Below are 21,865 nucleotides of genomic sequence, written 5' to 3'. Positions count from 1 at the left end.
TGGTTGTTTTTAAACGTGCTATATAAATAAAAATTGAACTGAACTGAACACAAGCCCCAGCCCATCACCCCACTGGGACACCCCAGCTTCAGTTTGTAAGTCCATAAAAGCTTAAAAGAAGAGTTCAAAAGGTTATCAGTCACGCCCCTTCCAGGCTGATTTAGGGAGCTCCAAAGACAGCTAATGAAGACAGAGAGGCAGGCACCAGACCTCACGGGATTCAACCCTTAACACTAGAACCGCCAGAGCCCACCACATTAAAAGTTGTGATTAAAAAAAAAATTGAATTATTCTGTCATTGTTATTGCTGTTTCCCTCCTCCTGCCCTGACATTTCCTTATCTATTCTGCACATTCCTAAATTATCATAATGATAGAACAACATTTAAAAAAACCAAACAAACAGGTTTTTGGTGTCGTTTTCACAAGCTACCCCCCCCCCTTTTGTTCACCTGGAGTAGTGCTGATTAACGTTGGTACCCTCCTCCGCAGCTGAATTGACGCATATGCATGATGGCCGTACAGCGCATTGAGACAATGAATGGGACATAGAAGCTCATTTGCACGTCAATATTCACTCACATGCACTTCTATGCATACTAAGGTTCTGTAGGCCCACAGTATTCATTCTTTTCATATATCATAGGTAAAATATCAGAAATTAAAAGCGAAACTAATCACACTTTCTGTCAGACTATAAAAGCTGTGTCCTGACACGGAAGTCCTGGGTGTGCGCTATATGTAAGTAAATAACGTAGAGCAAGCCGGTCATTATTTCTAATTAGAACCTCGACAGGCTGATGCAGGACACTAACGGTCTTGCATCACTTCTTGGCCGTCGGACTTGGTGGTTATAGTACCCCTAAAATGCCTGGCAGTGCTAATGTTAATGCCCTGGCCTCACCACACAATGCTGTGCATCTATCAGCTCCAGCCACGCTGACCATTTCCTACTGAAAACAGCACTTGGCTCGGTGGAGAACTTGGCTGACATGCATGACTGAAGTGTCTGGACTAGAGGGTTATGCAACTATTGTTCACTAGGGTCTAGTCAACTGCAAAAACAACCATTGAACCATAAGCAGACAGTTATTATTGCATCTATGTTCATCTTTGTATGGCCCTCCCCCAGTCTCTTCACCCATTGGTCTCCCCTTAAACCCCCTCCTCCACCTCTGCCCATCACTGTCTGAGCCTGTGGCCTCAGGAAACACACACATCCATGCACAATTACACCCAAGGGTGGGATGGAGAGGGGTCCAATGAAATCCTGTCTCATGTGTATATGTGTAGCTGTGCATCCATGAATGTCAGCATCCACATTTGTGTGTGTGTGTGTGTGTGTGTGTGTGTGTGTGTGAGAGGAAGACAGTTTTGACTGAGTAGGTAATCAGTGGAGAGCAGGTGGCTAAGTCTTCCCTCAGGAAAACTAAACGCGGCAGCTAAGACAAACATATTATAACATCTGCCATTGGCCCACATTAGATAAATAGAAGAAAAAAAAAATATCACATATGCTTTGTCACATGAACAAGAACGACATAACACAAAAAAAATTTCATCCACTCTTCTGTATTTATAGTTGTAAATGAAATGAATTATCAGCAGCATCTTACAAACTGTCACTGGAAAAGTAATTGATAGATAGCCAGAGAACTTCCCAATCTACATACTGTTACTGCACTCCGTTGGCACAACCCAGTAGATGAAGTTATGTGGATTTCAGTTTTTTCAGAGTGCAACACTATTACAAAACTCAACGAATTCTGGTACATTTTGAAGAACGGCAGGCAAATTGTTTGAAGTACAAGTCATCCTATATTATGTATTTATATAAAATGATAAGATGTTGGGTGATTTATTTCTCTCCCTGTACTGGATAACTAGCATGTAGGATTATAACCCCTCATATTTACAATGACCGTAAGGGATTCTGGCATTGCTGAGCCTCCAGAGGGTGAAAAAACTCAGATCCAGCTAAGAATTTCTGCTGATTATGGAAACTGTGATGATACCCTGCAAACTGATCTGTAGATCTTGGGAGATGAGTGTAATTTTAAGTGTGTCTGTGTTTGGATCAGGGGCTTGAGGCATTTTTTTCTTGCCTCACTCAGCTGGAGCTAATCTCTCAGGTAACACATACACATGGAGACATATGTACACATACAGACAAACATACACACTAATGCAATTACATGCCAACTGCATACTAAAAGATACAGAACTGCATACCTGAACAGTCACACACACACACACACACACACATCTATGCTGCAACGATAGAGGATGAAGGCAAACAAAAAAATACAGGGAGAGAGAGAAAATGCCCCCCCCCCCCACACACTATAACGTGGTGATGAAAACATTCCAGAGACACGCAAGCGTGGACGCAATCACATACTGCTGTCCTTAGTCAGCTACAGAGCCACATGGCACACACACTGGTGGGAGGGAGAGTGGTCACTGTGGAGTCGCCTCAATGGCTAGGCCACACTGTTGGCTTGGATACAGGGAGTGACACACACACACACACACACACACACACACACACACACACACACACACACACACACACACACACACACACACACACACACACACACACACACACACTCCTGTTATCCCTTTATAATCCCCAATTACCTATCCACTGACAGAGAGAGGTGCTGAAAGTCTAAAGAGCGGTCATGAATAGCATGTTTTTGTTTGTTTTAGCCAACAGCCTAATGTGCTAGACATTTCTTTCTCTCCCATACACATACAGGCTTCAAAACTGAAGTAACACCATGCATCTTAGAGAGAAAAGAGAGACAAATGAGCTCATAAAACTTTGTCACATCTTTGTCCCTTATCAACACAGTCAGTGAGATGAACCCAAGTACCTCTGCCATGTTAGCGGTGAGAAACGCTTTTCTTCTCTGCTTGACATAAAACGTCAACATGAAACTTGTTAGGAGGGTACAATACATCCACTCTGCCAGCATGCCGGGCAGCTTCTCACCCTGTTACAGCTGTGAGGGCTGTGGGAATGAAAATAGTCCTGGAGCAGAGCTGCCAAATGTTATAATCAAGACCAGTATTTTTAGATCTGGCATTCCATCCCAAGGACAAGGAAGCACAGGCAGAAGCGCAGAAAGAGACAAGAGCTGCCTCTATAATAATAGAGCATTTCAATTGCTCTGTATGGTCTGCTATCAGAAGGCTTATGCTGAGCTTCTTGCTATGTTTAAGATATTAATAGCAATAATGGATTGAAGGCATTTACATAAACAGGCCATAAAAGAAAGCAATAGCTTAACTCACTACAGAGATATTGACAAAAGTCAAAACATCACTCTCAAGTGTAAAGTTTGCTGTCGATATCTGCCAGATCAACAAGCCCTCCCCCATTTTTAAGTACACAGACACAGCCCCAAGCCTACACACCGGAGGCACTCTGATCTGCTCAAACAGGACTGAAGTTAAGTTTACTTACATGATGTCTACGAGTCACAGTGGGATCTTAAAACTGGAAAACCAGAAGTCGTGAGTTACGCTGTAAGAAGCAGGTAGGAGCTCTGAGTCTGCACGGCACAAGAGCCAAGGTGCCGGTAAGCGTAGTTGTGTGTTCCTGCGTGTGTGCGAACCAAATGAACACTAACCTGAGCGTCTGTCTGCTCCTTAGGCTCATATATGCTCCCCTCCTTCTCCTCCTACTGCCTTGGAAGACTCCGCCCCCTCTGTTGAGAAACAGGAAGACCGTTAGGAGAGCAGGAAGCAAGAGCTTTTCCTAGCAGTCACCTGATCTCTGACACTTTCTAATTACCCTGTCTTTCTTTTAAAGTGCTATTTCCACTCTGGCACCTGTAATGCAGGAAATGGGAACAATGATTAATTTAACCATGCTGATGTAGTGGAACACGAAAAGGAAAAGTGTCACCAGCAATCATCATGAAGAAAACAATCAATATAGACACAAATCAGAGATCAATTACATTGTGTGGAGAGTACCGTGAAGGCTGTTTCTTGTTAGGTTCTATCAGTTTCTGCAATGCACACTTTTCTGTGATTTTACAGCTATGATTGCTATTGCTTCTCATTAAAAAAATTACGGGCTTTTCCTGCTTATTCCAAACAAACTGCTGCCATTTCTGCAGCTGAAAATATATAATGCATCCTTCCTGTTCACAAGAGGACTTTTCCTGGGAAAGACCGAGCAGCAGGTGTTGCGGGATAGACTAGTCTAAATTCAGTCTAAAGTTTGACGCTACTTTCTATGTATATGATTAGACATCTAATCGGGAAGCCTCTGTATGTGTGTGTGTGTGGTCTGTAGAGCTGAGCAATATATCGATATTATATCGATATCGTGATATGAGACTAGATATCGTCCTAGATTTTGGATATCGTAATATGGCACAAAGTGTTGTCTTTTCCTGGTTTTAGAGGCTGCATCACAGTAAAGTGATGTCATTTTCTGAACTTACCAGACTGTTGTAACTGTTCTATTATTTACCTTTACCCACTAAGTCATTATATCCACATTACTGATGATTATTTATCAAAAATCTCATTGTGTAAATATTTTGTGAAAGCCCCAATAGTCAACACTACAATATCGTTGTGGTATCGATATCGAGGTATTTGGTCAAAAATATCGGGATAGTGGATTTTCTCCATATCGCCCAGCCCTAGTGGTCTGTCTTTGAAATATCTCATGAACCGTTCACACTTGGTTTCCTGGGTACCCACTGAACTTGGGGTTTGGAATTTGGAGCAGTTTGGACAGCGTTGGATATTAAACTGTGAATAAAACTAAAAGGCCGTAGAAAAAAGGTTGAGGAAAAAAAGCGCTGCCATAACGCTGGCTCCTCCGTGTCTACCCTTCACAATAAAAGGTCCATCTTAAATACACTCAGCATTATGCTAAGAGGACACTCAATAAAAAATGATTTCTACCCTTCACAATAAAAGCTCTGCTTAAATTCACTCGGATCATTTCACTTAGAGGAAACTCAATCAAATGGCGTTTTTGCTGACACTAGATCGTATCAAGTTGCTGAGAGCTGTAAATTCACCACTTCTTCCTTCTCACTCAGACTCACCCTCAATGCTTACCCTGGGTCCGGTTGTTCAAGTGTGCTGCTAACTTATAACACTAATAACATTACCGTTGGCAAAATACCCCAGCGAATCAAATCCATACTTAAACGTTAACCGTCAAGCCACTAAGCCTGTTTGGAAATTAACACCTCTGCTGAAGTGTTAAATTTGTTAACGATAGACGATATGACGAGACAGCACCGCTGTCATTAAGGCTCTGACACACCAACCTGACGGCCGACCGCGTGCCTCGGAACACACCGAAGTGACGCCGACTTGAGCGTACGTTCTGCGCGCGCGTTGAGACGTAATACGTCTCCATAACAGCAGGCGGCGCTAATCTGTATAGCCGATAATCGGGTTGGTGTGTCAGAGCCTTTAAACGCTGACTGTGGCGATATCAACATGCAATAGCGTTGACGAAAAACAAAACACCTCTCAGTTAATTTTCAATTTCCAAGGGGCGTTATCAACAGACCAAAATGCCTTGACCCACAACCAATCAGAGCAACCAAGCGACGCAGCTCTAAGCAACCCATACAAGTGCTTGATCTGTTTTGAAGCATTAAAGAAAATGGCTGCCTGGTCACAAACTTCCTCAAATTACAGCAACAACTAAAATGTGTTAAAGTAAAAAAAAGGCAATACACTAACATCATTTTGATTCATATTTGATCAGAAACGTCTAGTTTTTAGTAGACAGTCTGATTTCGTCACTCTTCGTCTTAGACCCGCCCCATGTAAGATAGACGGTTGTGATTGGCCTGTCCAGCTGGAAATCTGTCTGAATGGGAGGGGGGCCAGACCCTCTACTACGTCCCTAATTTCCAAGTTATTCCAGATAACATTAGTCTTTCCTTTCCAATAGATTCTTCTGAGATAATGAACAATGTATTCTAGTAAGTGAGAAAGTCAATGTAGGGAAGTGGAATAACAGACGGTGAATGAAAGAAAAAAATATGATTATGAAGGAGGTGTGGTCAAGGATATCCTGTCATTAGGCCCTGCAAAACAGTGGTTCAGCAGAAGCTTTAACTACTGGAATATCTCCTGTGAGTTTGTATAAAGATTTGTGTCCAATTAATACAAAAAATAAACCAGTAAATGCACTTGTATCCATTCCCAGGAAAAGTTGATTTCACTTCCTGCACACAGTGGCTGAGCTGCCTCGCTCCTTATAGTCCAAACACACACAGCGGTGCTTATTTAAAGGAGTCAGCCGGGCAGGGTGCACCAGACCTCTCTCACACACACACACACACACACAGGTCAGTCATTCTCCGGAGGCAGCAACAGGGAGCGGACTTGCGCTCAGGCTCCTCACTGTAGAGGAAAAGCAATCGGCAGCTCTGAAGTCAAAAACACACAGCGGGAGTCGATGGGATAGGACAATAAACATTTCAGCTGGGTCAACAAATTTTGACACCTTCTCCACCTCTGTTAATACCATGAATCACACTCTCCTCCCTTCCTTCCTCCTCCCCTCCCGCACATCCCTCATTCCAAAGATTGGGCCTGGCTGATAATCACATATTTATCATCTCTGTTCCTCTTCTCATATATCTTTCGGCAAAACATCTACTTTTCTCTTAAATAGATCCATTTTCTCCTCCTTTCTCTGCTTCGCCTCCCATGTCTTTGAACTTCCCGTTTTCTACCTTTTGTCTCATACCTCTCTTTAAACTTTCTTGCTCCTCTTATGTCAGTCCTTTTCACACACATCTATGGAAAGCTACATGATCTCTGTGCCAGGGGGAAATATTTTCAACATACTTACCTGTGAGCATCCCAGCCAGCCCTCTGGCAGTGGTAAAGCACCTCCATGCAACAGAACACGCACCTTCGCTTGCAGACACAGAGGAGGCAGGTGGATTACGAGTATTAGTGTGCGTGTGTGGTGCCTTCTCATTTGGCCAAATACTCTGTGATCCATGCTGCACAGATGCACACACATGCTCACTTACCAACACAATGATAAGTCTATTATAACCCCCCCCCACAGGATGTTTACTAAAAACACACTGTTAGCTCCATTCACAATTCTCTTTTTTGATTCATCAGCTGGAAATGTCTTTTTATAGTGACCACTGGAGAGGACAAGGGGTGTAAAGTTACTGCAGCTCTAGCTCTTTTCTCTCATACCAAAATCATTAGCTCCGTCCCTCAGAGCACACACACACATTCCACGAATGCAGGGACACACCATGCTAACATCTCACATTACTGCTCACATTACACACTGGCATGCCCAAGCAGGCCCAATTTCTGTCACCCTGCATCCTCAGTTGGTGAAGATACCAAATGGCACCAAACTGCAATCAAATCTCCTGAGAAAGTCAAAACTGAGCTGAGTGAGAACAATCTTGAGACTTATGTAGAAAAGGAACAAAAATGCTTCTTTGTAATAACGCAGGCGACGACCACAAGCATTTGGCTGTGGTCCAAACACTTATCTGCTCACATTTGCAAGTCATGTTGAATTTGGCCATGTAAATGGGATTATTTCACGAATGATAACAGATGGCGGTTGACATTCAAATTTCAAGAGGGACTTCTTAGCAGACCAGGTTAACACTGACATTCATTGACTTTCACATACTCAAAACGTGCTGCAAACAGACAAAGCAATCCTTCGATGGACATCTTACCCTGAAATACCTCAGCAGATGCTTCTGGCACAGTAAAGGACACTATCTATGTATTCACGAACAAAGACCAAAATGATCTCAGCATATGATATGATGATAGATACAACGAGATAACAGAAATGTGTCCTGTAGAGATTTGCCCATACAGTTCCCACAGAGGCAGGTATTCCTTTAATATCTTTGTTTGTTTGTACGAGTCAACTGCAAGCAATGCTGCAAAAATCCCATTTACATTAACCCTGGAAGATTTAATTCATAATGCCCACTTCTATACTCTGTATCAAAAGGGGTCCTACAGCGATTTAGTATTGCACTACCATTAAGTTGTAGCCTGGATGCCAGCCGAACTTAGCCCCGCCCACAACATTTGAGGTTGGGAAGTTCGGTCTGGACTTGATCCGTTGTGGAGCGACTATGCTCGAATCAGAGCTGACCAATCAAAGTGTCAGGGTGGGCTTTGTACGATGATGGACAGATGATCAACAGTAACGTAATCAACCACGTCACCAAAGAGCGCTTGGGTTGAATTCATTTACAACAAAGGTGGCTGCCGCTGGAGAATTGAGATGTGTAGATTCCGCCATCGCGTCTGTTATAGAAGATATCGACAGCGCATTAATTTTAAAAGAGGAACAGAGAACCGCGACCACGTATGTAAACACATTGCCACACCCGTCCGCACGACACAGAAACTGCCGCCTCTACCTTTGCTCTGTCGAAGCCATGGGTGTATTAAGAGGAGGGTGGGGGGCGCGTTCATCATACCTAGTTTAATAACACTTAAACAAGGACCTCTTTAAGTGTTCAGGCTGGTAAGTTGATGTACCCCAAAAATATAGGAGGTTTCTTTCGCCATGCAAGTCTCTGGGAAAAGTCTTTCTGGGCCAGAGGGGTGCAGTTCCACCGTTGGCCACTAAGCCCATGGTTGCTTTAAGACATGGCGCTGTTCCTCGGGGGTTGGTCGAAGCCATTGACATATATAAAATGGACAGATCCCGTTGCTCTGGACGGAGACCAGTGAAGAATATTAGAAGCACTTTTCTGGTGATGGCTGAGCGTTACTGCGCAGCCTCCAACTGAGAGAGACGACGTAAATGTGACGTGAGCAACTTGTCTGAAAGTTTTCTGGTAGCTGTGCCAAGAGAAATCTCAATCATTCAAAATCTTGCAGAGACGGAGAGCGTAGGTATATGTAAGGAGATAACATAGGCACAGGCTAATTATTGCTAACTAAAATGCTAGTTAACATTAGTAATTAAACTTAAACAGCTAATGTGAGACGAAACTGCCTACGAGCTTCTCCTGTACTGTACGGTAATTTCTCTACTGTGCGACAGTAAGTCGCGTGGTTATGACACAATCGTTAGCCTATTTTTACAAAAACGTCTGCTACGGAGCCATAACGTGAGGTACAAGGTAATGGAGCCTTTTATACATTGTCGTGTTTCTTTAGAAATAAACAATGGACAAATAGAGTCTTTAAACGCTTCAGATTTAAGTTATTCTCTGTCAAAGTGGTGCCAAAATGAATGGCATACAATGGAATGTTAACTGGAGGTGATGGCTTGGTAGCATCAAAATGGCGCCATAGGAGCTACGTGTTCCGAGGAGAAGCTTACCCCCTTGGTTGAAGCCTGCCTTTGACTCTCCGTTGCTCTGATTGGTTGTAGGTCTATCCAATTGAGTGCAGAGGCATTTTTTTTCGGAGTTCGGTTGAAACACGCCCCGTAATCACCGCCCAATGGAGCAGTATCAGACTCATATTCTGACTAGAATGTGAGTATGACAACGTCAGGCTAATGAAGTTGTAGGACTCACTAGAGTTTTGTGTAATAATCAAAATTGAAGCAGCGGAGACCCAGATATGTCCACTTTTAATCTCTAGTATGGGCCAAGCTCCAAAAACACTGGATGCTACAATTTCCATAATTAGGGCTGCAATTAGTTATTATTTTCATTCATTGATTTACCAGTTCATTTCTCGATTAATAGCTTGGTCTACATGTCAGAAAATGATGGAAAATGCTCATCACCATTTCCCAGAGCCCAAAGAGACATTTTGAAATTGCTTGCCTTTTCTCAACAACAATCTAAAAGATATTAATAAGTGTCATATTGACAAAGAAAAGCAGCACTTAAGCTGGAACAATTATTTGACCATTGTGCCAGGAGAAATAGTCTGGTAGATAACCCACCGTAAACCATCAAATTGTTGCATTTACACTTTTTTTCTTGTACAAATTAAACAAATGAAATGCAAAAGGTAATTAATGTTAGCCAGCCGCAGCTTCATATTTACTATACAGACATGAGAGTGGTATCAACCTTCTCATCTAACTAACTCCCAACAAGAACTCAAATAAAGCATACAGTATTTCCCAAAATGCTGAACTATTCTTTAAAAATTTATTAAATCCAATCCGAAATAACTTGAAAGCTCCCTCCAAAGTAAGTAAGTAAAATGTATTCATAAAGCAATTAACACAGACATAAGTCAAAAAGTGCTTTACAGGAGCAAACACAAAACAGAATGTGAACACAATACACAATCAGTATTACACAATAACATTGAAAGTGCAGACCAGGTGCATACGGGTCAACAAAATGCCTGTCTAAACAGGTATACGGCTTTATCTGATTTTTAAAAGAATCCACAGAAACAGAAGACTGCAACTGAGGAGGCAAAGCATTCAATATGCAGCCACATAAATTATGCAGGATTCTGCCCATGCAAAGCTCTATACTGTACATAAGTGTATGCTTTTTAAACTGAATCTAATATGCAACAGGGAGCCAGTGAAGAGACTTAAGTACCAGGGTAATGTGTAGGGCTGTTCTCGACTGAAAAAATTCTTAGTCGACTAACACTGATTCAATTGTATCGACTAATCGATTAGTTGATTTAAATCGACAGATCTGTAAATCTGAGTTTCACCGCAAAGAGTCATGCAAAAGCACCACTTTAATTCTTGTGTTTACCAGAGATGTGCTCGTACATTTCTTGGAAATAAGTCATTCAGCATGAAAAAAGCATAAAACATGACTAATCGACTAAAGAAATCTTAGTTGACTAAGACCAAAACAACCGATTAGTCGACTAATCGATTAAGAGGGGGCAGCCCTAGTAATGTTAGAATTTCATTTTGACCCAGGGAGCCAAAAGCAATAGAAGACAACTACAGCTATCATTGTTTTCACAGGCTAGAGACAGAGCTGTGTTGAAGGTATACACAGGTTAAAAAAAATGTATGTATTAACTAAAAACAACTTAGGGTTACACTTTACTTGAAGGTATCTACATAAGAGTGACATGACACTGTCATGTCATAACACTTCTGTCATTAAAAGGAACACGCCGACTTATTGGGACTTTAGCTTATTCACAGTAACCCCCAGAGTTAGACAAGTCCATACATACCCTTCTCCTCTCCGTGTGTGTTGTAACTCTGTCTGACGCACCCAGCGCTAGCTAAGCCTGGTGGTAACCGGTTCCAACTAGCCTACTGCTCCAAATAAGTGACAAAATAACGCCAACATGTTCCTGTTTACATGTTGTGATTTGTATAGTCACAGGGTGTACAAATAACTAGTTAATTTGAGACACAGCCATCTTCTAACCGTATACAAACTGGGAACTATATTCTCAGAAAGGCGAAGCACTGCTACTTCGGCGGAGTGATTTGCTAGCAGCACCTGAAGCCCTGTAGTGATAAGCAGTGAGTTCCCCTGGAGTTCGTTCAGAGTTGGAGTAATAGAGTCAACAATTACTAGATAGTAAAAGCATAGTGACCTTGTTATTTGTACACCCTGTGACTATAGAAATCCCAACATGTAAACAGGAACATGTTGGTGTTATTTTGTCACTTATTCGGAGCAGTAGGCTTGTTGGAACCGGTTACCTCCAGGATCTGTGCTAGGCTTAGCTAGCGCTGGGTGCGTCAGACAGAGTTACAACACGCACAGAGATGAGAAGGGTATGTATGGACTTGTCTAACTCTGGGGGTTACGGTGAATAAGCTAAAGTCCCAATAAGTTGGCGTTTTTCTTTAAGTGTCATTCGGTTTTTGTCATGACAAGTTAGGGTTCATGTGTCATGACAGTGTCGTGCTCATGACGGTGTCAGGTCACTCTTAGGCCAGTTATACACTGGATGCGTGGCGTGAGCGTGTCAGCTGTGTGGCGTGTCCGTTTATATTTCGGCTCCTATGTTAACAGGTTAGAGCTTACACACTGCCTGCGTGACACGCAAGTCTCGCGTGCATGCGTGAAAACGCGTGCATGCTAGAAATAGAACCGACGCCTATTTTTCACGCGACACGCAAGCGTGTTGGAAGCGTTTCCAGGCAAAATAGAATAGGAAAAGATGTTTATATGTCATTTTGACACTAATACATATTAATAAATGACATGTTGATGTTTGAAAGTATCTAGGTTTTGATATAAATGCAGATATAAATGTAATAAAAAAAAAAATTAAAAAAAAAACGATTTTCTAATATTGCACCTGTCAATACAGAACGAAATATTCTGTAGCCTATTTTGCCGTCAATACTGCCGACGTTGTCTTTGCTGTAATCAAATCAGTCTATATTTATGTATAACATGGTATTTCATTTTATCAATGGGAAACATACATGTGTACAGACAAGGCTAGTAGCAGCAGCGCCGCGTCAGACATGTTTCTGGTGTGTAAAGACATAGAAAAATCCACACAGCTGACACGCAACAGAAACGCCACGCTCACACGACGCAGCCAGTGTGTAACCGGCCTTATGTAGATACCTTCAAGTAAAGTGTTACCCAACTTAGTTTCAGTTTGAGACAGCAACTAACACAAACATGTTGTAACACTGCAATTTATAACGACGTCTTGACCTTTTCCTCTATTTATTTGTACTGTAATACCCTCGCACTCAACTCTGCAGACATTCTGCAGCTACATAAAGATAGTATTGAAAACGTGATAACCAATGTGACACAAGAGTTGGGATCTGTAACACTCTCAGACATTAAAAAGCTGCCTGTTTGAGCTCTCTGGTTACTAGGTCAGAGGGCCCCAGTGTGGAGGGGGCAGGGTAAATAATGGTTAACAAGAAGCATGTTGCTAAACAGCGACCTCAAAACAGCCAGAGGCGCTGATGACAGGCAATGGGCAGAGCCTCTGTCACGTGCAGTGAGGAATCATGGCCTTCTGGGAATGGCACACACACAAAAAAAAAAATAGAGAGGGCACGAAGAAAGAAAGAAATGTTGGCAACCAGTCTGTTGTCGTTTGTCTTTGAAGGGTGGGGCAGACAAGGAAGATCCTCCAAAAAGTACATTAGCAAACACTCCAGCACCCATTCACGCACACATTCAAATGCCGTTTCAAGCTCACACATTCTGGGTGTGTTGGGGATTAATGAAGACAAACTGATGAGCACACACTTTGTGACGTATCAAAGACAACCACAAACTCACCAAATCGGATACTGTGTACGCAGTGTTTCCCACAGGTTGAGAATTTACTTGTGGTGGTGGGTGGCGCAGGATGTGACGGCGCGGCTCAGTAATAAACTTAAACAAAGGTTTATGAACTATTTATTGAAAACAATGACTGCATAACATTAACAGATCATTTAGAAAGAAATAACTATGTACATATTAAACAAACCAGACTAGATGATATGGATACAGATGAAGTGTAGCCTTTGATGTGCTGTGTCAGTTAAATCTGGGTGGTTTGTCAAATAACTTTTATGGTTCAGCAGACAAAATACCTGATTACCGGAAGCCAAAATGTTCTATTAACTAACAACTTAACCTTAAAACTATGATCCACACAGAAAATTACATGTTATTATAAACCTCAACACTGTCTCCTCCTAACTCCTGTTAAATCACATTAGACTAACGCTATCTAAAGTTCATTCTTGTCCATTTTGTTTGCTATGGGTCATTGTTTGTTTTTAAAAGTGTTTAAATCCGTGTTCTGGGGATCCTAATAACATTAAACAGGCTGTTTGGTACTAATGTTATACATGTCCGTGTTGATAGATTTCTGTCGTTCAAACTCCGAATTGTAGTTTAAAACTTTTACAGCCAACTTACTAAAATCTTGGGTTTTAGTCGGGCTTGAGTCCACAAATACAGTTCACGGGCACGGCAAACTGATCTTATAAAGTGGCGTATGTATGACACGCCAATTCGTATGCCATTTTGCCAATCACTTTTTAGCGTGTTTATCAACGCAGTTCAGCCGCCATTGACCTACATTATGAGTGAATTTTCGCCGTAGCGAGTAGTATGAAGGGAGGTTGGTTGGGGTAGTGGATGGGTAAAACACAGGACTTTAACCCAGGAGAGCCGCGATCACGTCCTGCGTGTGGCGTTTTTCAGCCGTTTCTTTTGTTTTTGTTTATTTATTTATTTTTTTTAAGCCTTCCCCAATGTTTCTTTCCTAAACCCAACCGTTTGTTTTCCTAAGCGTGTGACGTTGGTCACTGTCGTGTTTTTGTCGTTTTTTTGTTACTAAAGCCTTTCCCAATGCTCTTTCCCTAAATCCAACCTTTTTTTTTTTTTTTTTTACACGCGTGACGTTGTTCTTGCGATAGTACGTCACGTTCTCGCTATAACACGCAACGTGGCGACGCCACGTGGTGTGTATGTTTACATCTGCTGTATACAGCGTAGACATACACGCAGATAGCTCAAAATGCGTACAGATAACACGCCATTTGACTTTAGGAAAGTGGCGTGTATGTTTATGCAAAGTCATGATGCCATGTTGGGCACGGAGACAAACTGAAGGCTCAGTTAGCGATGAATGACGTCCGGGGGCGTTTTTTTTATTTATTTTTTTACAGTTTATCAGTACAGTTAATCCGGAAAGCCACAACACCACAAGCAACATGGCTGCTACTACTAATGATAGCCAAGGCTGAATAAGGGCTGCACAATATAGTTTTTTTATCGTCATCGCGATATTCACTGGCGCAACATACACATCGCGAAAGGCTGCGACATATCGCAAAAGACAGATTTCTTTTGTGTTAGTTGAAATAGAATATCAGTAGAAAACTGCACATTAAAATGTTAACTGTCTCTTTTTAGCGGTGCCTTTTATGTTCAATTCAACGTTCAATTTGTTCAATAAAAGAATGTTGGAAATGATTTCCTTACATTTGTTTTAACTTCAACAAGCCATTTGTTGTATTTTAGTAGAATACGGAAAGCAGTAGAAACGCAAAAATGAGTACACTTTATCTGTTTATTTATCGCTAAGTAATATCGTTATCGCCATATTCAACAACGTTATCGCATATTTCCCTCATATCCTGCAGCCCTACGCTGCATCATGCACGCTGAACGCAACTTCACAAGGGGGAGGGGCTGGAGGCCGCTGGTCTGTGTGCATTATAAAAATACATCGTTTACTGAAGGAAAAAAAAATTATTTGGATTTTATCTACCTGGGCGGGGGTGCCCCAAGTAGAACCTACGTATGGGAAACACTGGTATGCAGTCAGCGTTGAGTCAGTCTCAACTGTCTGGATTTCAGCCTCAGACACAATATGATTAATGACTGAATCTGTGTGTGGGCTGTTGGCATATAAATAGCAGCAAACACAAACACCACTTGTGCTCCTTCACCTGGCAAACACAGCCAACAAAGTAGAACAAAGTAAGTAGATCAGTGTCAGACTGATGTACACGTGTTTTGTTTCAGGTGGAAACCAGTTCAGCCATCAACGGCACTGAAAACAAAATGATAAAGGGTTTCTGCAGGACACTAACTTCATGCAAGGTCTTCCTCTCTAAGTTACCTCTCATTGAGCAAAGCGCCGTCAGTTTGTCTCCGGGCCACATCTCCACTCAGTCACACAAGACGAGCTGTTTGCATGTGAGGGATCTGCATGCAAGTCCTGAGCTGCTGACCTCCAGAGTTCAGTACAAACAGAGACACAGCTTGCCAGGACAAGGAGTCACAGTGACCTCATTCCTCAGGGGGGGAGACTCGCCCAAACTGGGAGCACCCAAGAGCCAATGACAGAAGGGAACTCCAGCCACATGACTCCTAATGTCTAAGATATTTAGGCCAGAGAGGGCTTAACCTGACTGTGAAGCTAGCAAGAATGCACACTGCACTCTTTAAAAGTGAGACGTCAGATCTTGATATCAAGAGGAAATACTGAAGTCCAACTATCAATGAAGGCGGATATAATAATACTAGCCTACAAAGACGAATATGAGGCGAGTCTTACATTTTAGATATCGTGATATGACACGTGTTGTCTTTTCTTGGTTTTAAAGGCTGCATTGCAGTGAAGTGATGTACTTTTCTGGACTTACTAGCTGTTCTATTATTTGCCTTTACCCACCTAGTCATGGTATCCACATTATTGGTGATTATTTATCAAAACTCTCATTGTGTAAATATTTTGTGAAAGCACCAATAGTCTACCCTACAATATCGCCATCGATGTATTTGGTCAAAAATATCGTGATATTTGATTTTCTCCATATCGCCCAGCTCTATTCTGCAACAATGGGTGTGTGAGGTAACTTGTATTCACTTGAGTACTTTGATGTGATGCTATTTTATACTTCTACTTTACATTTCAGGGAGAAATATTGTACTTTGACATCTGTAGTTACTAGTCACTTTGATCAAGGTTTTACTTTTACTTACTATATATGTGTATATATTTATATCACACACACACACACACACACAGTTACAATTTAGAAATAATATCAGTTATAAAATATGATGCATTGTTTAAACCACCCATCAGTATAATATAGTTCAAATTAGTTCCACCTTTACTAGCTACAATAGTTACACATTAACAATAATTACACATTAATGCAATGGTAATAATCATCCAATAATAAGATAAAACAGGGACAGGGGCCATTCCTCTGCCTCATGATAACTTTTACTGTTTGTGGTCCTTTCTGGGACAGCTGTCATTACCGGTGCTAACAATAAGCACATCATTCAAAATAACACGTTACTGATCACTGTAGGGCAGGAAACACTTTGCACAGTTACTCTGTTGGAAATACAACAGAGGAAGGGGAGCAACTCATATATTTGCATGGTTAACATAACTACACATACTGAAACAAATGTTTTTCTCTTCAAAATGCCTGGGACCAGCTGTTCTGCTTTCTGGATTGAGTCATTATACGACGCATGTGCACAAATGATGTCCAAAGTATGCCGGTTCTTGTCTTCCAAATTTCTTCTAGTACAAGCATGCGTCATTTCCTAGGAATTCCTTGCGCATGTACACGCCATGATCTGAATCCAGCGCTGCACCACTGACAATGTAAACTACTAGGTAACTAATGAGTGTAAACTCATTTAACGGCTATGGCAGAATAAATACCATCAAAAAATGGGTTTCATACGATGAAATTCTTGAGGATTATAACTTTAGGTAATTCTTTCTGCTAATGTATGTACCTTTGCTGAAATAAAATTATGAATTAGTATTTTTAAAGTGCGATATTGCTACTTTTACTTAACTAAAAGATCTCAATACTTCTTCCACCACCATTCAGGAGTGTACTTATGCATTCAAATGTGCAGCTTATCTAGTGTCAGTGATATCATACATGTGGCACCTATGCACATGAATGCATAAATACTCTGTTTCACCCACATTAAATGAGTGCTTTGAACAGCGTTGCATAATGCCAGATTTTATCTGTGGCTCTGTGTGCAGCTGTGTGTGTGTGTGTGTGTGTGTGTGTGTGTGTGTGTGTGTGTGTGTGTGTGTGTGTGTGTGTGTGTGTGTGGTTATGTTGTATACTTTGGCCAAGTGGAGCAGATTACTCGGACTTTGCAGACTGCCGTGCGCTGTATACAGCGTAGACATACACGCGGATAGCATCAAAATGCGTACAGATAACACGCCACTTGGCTTTAGGAAAGTGGCGTGTATGTTTTTCGCAAAGTCATGATGTCATGTTGTCAGTGCAGAAATAGCGGCCAAATACAGGTAGAACCACAGGACAGACAACAGCCAAACAGAGACGGGCAAGAAACCAGAGAAAGAAAGACCAGAAGAGAAACACAGCAACAGACAAGCAGGACTTGACACTGTGACAGCAGCTAAGACAGACAGTTAAGTGCTTCTGAGTCACACAAACACTTTTTTTCTGAAACAAAGGGCAGTGTGCGATTTGACTATGGCACCTAACGCAAATCCCCAACACGACTTACTCGCCTTGTGTTCACCCGGGGAAAACTCTACCAAAATAGCACATGTATTTTCTTCATGCTTTTAGAAGTGGAAACTCTAAAAATGGTCAGTCTTGCGAAGAAAAACACATTTTCATATGTTGTTCTGCAACAATAATGTTGGCTATAATATCATAAGCCACAGCTAGTGGAGCATAACTATTATTTGCTGGCTATTCTTTGTGATAAATGGTATGTAGGTTTGGTAGGAAAAACATGGTATGTTCCAGCTAATCACAGGGTTGGTGTCATAGACCTTCTGAGCTGAGAGAAAGCAGAGAACATCACGAGCATTATTAACAGTGGTTAGTTACTCTATTATGCATGCCATCACAGCAAGATGATGTAACAGTTGAGATTAAATGTTCCAGCGTGTCTGTCTGTCTGTGGCAGCTAGCCTATGTTAGGCACAGACTGTAATATTACAGCCACTGACATCTACAATATAGTCCCTAATTAGAAAGGATTCCCTTATTTTTTCCCTGGCCAGCTAAATCCACACCGCTAGGATCAAGTTAACAACAGGATGGGCGGACAGAGAAAAAAAAAAAAAAGATCCTCTGAGGCTGAAAACCCCCAAACCCCAAACATCTACTAGCATATATCTTATAACTGCTAAGTATGGGTTTTTCACAAAATGTCTCGATTCTTATTTTTTTAACCCGAACATTTAACAAGTACTTCCCTTTTGGAGCCTCAACACTTAAGAAGTCAAACATCAGAGACTACAAAGTTGAGTCGGTCTTAAGGCTGCACGATAATAGGAAAATATCTATTTGCGATTATTTTTGACCGATATTGCGATTGCGATATGATTCACGATATTGGAGGGAATGCTCATTTTTGTATCATTCTCATTGAAAAATATTTAAAAAAATAAAATAAAAATGATTGAAGTGTGATTTATTGCGAGGATCTGTACCACACAAAGATTTTTTCTTTAGTCTGTAGGATACGATTTGTAGGCCGGGACGTCTCTGCAGCACCACAATACTTCATTTTAGAACGGTTTGACACGTTTTACCTTTAACAAATATTGCGCCCCCCTGCGATTTGGATATTGCACTAGTTCATATTGCGATTATGATAAAATTGCGATTAATTGTGCAGCCCTAGTTGGTCTCAACTTTTCGCCACAAACCCGCTGCGTTTTTTTGCTTGTCCCCCCTGCGGCAAATCCCGCCTAAATGCACTACCCCCATTCAAAATGAATGGATTCCTGCGTTTTTTGGCGGACCATTGGACGGCCAACACGGGCTGTCTAACGCAGCGCTGTGGAGATAGGTCTGGCAAGTGAGACTAGTGTGAACTGACGTACTTAGAGCTGTCTTCTTGTGATCAGATCACTCGGGACTGATGTTAAAATTTAGTGAAAACGGCACCTAAGAAAGCAGCCGTTTTAGACATGCATTATTTGCACATGCGCCATCAGTGAAGGTCTACTCATTCAATTTCAAATAATTCAAAATGAAAAGGATGACATGTTTATGTTCATTCCAATAAAATTCCAGTTCCACTGGAAGAATCAGGAGTTTCAATTGATTTTACCCACCAGAATGGCAAAGCTGCTGATCAAGCTAATCTAAGATCCTGAATTAGACAAAAGGCTCTGTTACCAGGGGAGTATATATAGCCAACATCTTACACGCGCATTACATAAGCAGAAGCCCATCTCCTGCTTTGATACCACTGATGTAAAAGTACATCCCTTGGACAGGACATTGGTGGGTTGTGGTGGGCCTCTGTCTTCAAACCCCATAAGCTTCTTTCCAGACATCACCAAGCCCTACTCTTCATCCATTTGATGTTTCCCCTTGTCTAAATGAAAGAAACTAATTCTCTGCGGATTTTTCAAGAGACAAATGTGAATAACAGTAGGCAGTTCTGCACCACTGCTATTTGCACTCTGTCACGCACTGTTATTACCGTTTGAAAAGTTGCATGCTTTTTCCATTTGGATAGAAGAAATAGGGTCAGCCGACTATTTTTCTTGTTTTTTTCCCCAAAATGAATGCTCGCTTACTGAGGGGGCCATAAAGAAAGACTCCACGCTGAGAAGTTAACTGACTTTTCTTGAGTCCTGCAGGATGCACATTCCTGGCCTGGAAATGATTAAGAGTGGAAATTACAAGGTGGTGGGTTTGTTGCCGTTGCCCAAAGTGAACAGCTTTTGCAAGTCTATTATGAGCATGAACCAATTATTAAGCAAACGTAGTCTACTTTTCTCACGTTATATTTAATGTGACGGGATGGCGCATGTAGCTCAGCAGAATGTCGTTTAATAAAAGGGAGAAACAAAAGAAAATGGCAATTCAGTCAGATTATTTGGTCATGTTTCTGTAGCTGGAGCTAACCTTTCACCTCCCAGCAAAGAGGGAGAAAAGAGAACATAGAAGTTCACCCGTAGTCATGATTTTTAAGCAGACTCAACCTGCTGATTCAACAGCAGCACATCTCAGACCTCAACTTCCGCCTCTGATGGCGAGAGAATAAACGCTTTCCTCCCCCATGGTGTAAATGCTCCAAAACCCAAACAGTGTGAAGCATTGTGTGACCTTTAAACCAGACACGACTCATATCCTGCAGTACTGAAGTGGACTTCCTCTTTTTATGCAATCCCATCTAACAGGCCATGATTTCCCAACATCACCTCCCCAGTAAAATCATCTCTGCGGCGGATTACGGAAGGACTGAGGTGGTCTCAGAGAGATTACAGACCTTGTGCATTTACAGACAATGTTTGAGTCACTGACGTTAACGCTAGCCTACAAAAAACTGTACATGGACATGTTGGAAATCTTTGAACAATAAAGTAAAGGTAGTATATTCTGTTGCTAAATGGAAATAATATTGTCTTTAAAAGCCACGTTAACACAGTGTATAAAAGAAACAACCTCTTTTGGCTTCTTTACCTCGACTGTAGCTAGCTATATTTCTAATAAATATTTAACCAACTGCAAGGGGCAGCGGAGGGATTTCAAATCTTTGTTTTTTTCACTCAGCCTATCAAACGGCCATTATGCTAACGGTTACAACAAAAGCCACATTTATTGTTCCACATGGCCACTTCCATTAGAAAAGACCTACTCACCTGTGTCTACAGCTCTTTTTGGAAGAGGGTGTATTTATTTTCGTGTGTCGAAGCGGGTATTACTACATACAAGATACAGGAAAGCGTTGGTCAACGAGTCCACGTTCTCTTAATACATCCATGGTCCACTTTCACAGAAACTTTCAATGTTGGCGCGGCTGATACCATGAAGGAACTCTAACCACACTTTAAGAAAGCTGGCCTTTGTTATGTACGCTTATGAAACGCAGTACAACCGATACAATCATGAATAGATTAATGTGTTGGAGTAACAGTCGATTCAATGATTGTGAAATGCTGAATTCATTTCACGTTATAGTTTATTTAGGACAGACAGTTAGCGCACCCCTAAAATTATCCCACTTTGGTATGGTCGGGTTCCCCCTCATTGGTCAGCCTGGGCCATTTACAGTTTTGGAGGACGCTGAATGCCCGGTACCTTGGTAACCACTTCTTCTCGCGAGAATAAAAGCATGGAACGTCATACAAAATGACTAGACTTGAACGTTTTTTTTTTATTCAGAATACAGATATACAAACAAAGAAGGATTTTTTACAAATCCACTATAAAAATAGAGCTTTTGTCTCGGGTCGAGCATATAAACAAAACCTAGGAGCACACACATAAATCAACATAAAGAAGAAAATAAAATAAGAGAAAAGAAATAAAAAGGCTATCTCAAAATATCTTAACGTTTCAATGACTTACACAAAAGATTTAACTCATTCTTCCAATGGATCAGGGAGGGTTTGGTCTTAAAATATCTACATTTATGTATAAAGAAAAAATGTTCTTCCTTAAAATACAGGGG

At 41.4% G+C, this 21,865-nt stretch overlaps 1 long non-coding RNA gene across 1 annotated transcript; it reads right to left on the bottom strand.

Moving 5' to 3' along the window:
• Nucleotides 1-3,407: 3,407 nt before the first annotated feature.
• Nucleotides 3,408-21,229, bottom strand: LOC118496440. Its single transcript, XR_004899007.1, has 3 exons — nucleotides 21,054-21,229; nucleotides 3,641-3,718; nucleotides 3,408-3,417 (listed from the first exon to the last, which is right to left on the bottom strand). It is a non-coding gene; the product is annotated as an uncharacterized LOC118496440 (long non-coding RNA).
• Between the last annotated feature and the right edge of the window lie 636 nt (nucleotides 21,230-21,865).

The sequence above is a fragment of the Sander lucioperca genome, chromosome 12 (assembly GCF_008315115.2).
Source record: "Sander lucioperca isolate FBNREF2018 chromosome 12, SLUC_FBN_1.2, whole genome shotgun sequence".
NCBI classification, from domain to species: domain Eukaryota; kingdom Metazoa; phylum Chordata; class Actinopteri; order Perciformes; family Percidae; genus Sander; species Sander lucioperca.
This window is presented reverse-complemented; position numbering and strand designations above follow the sequence as displayed.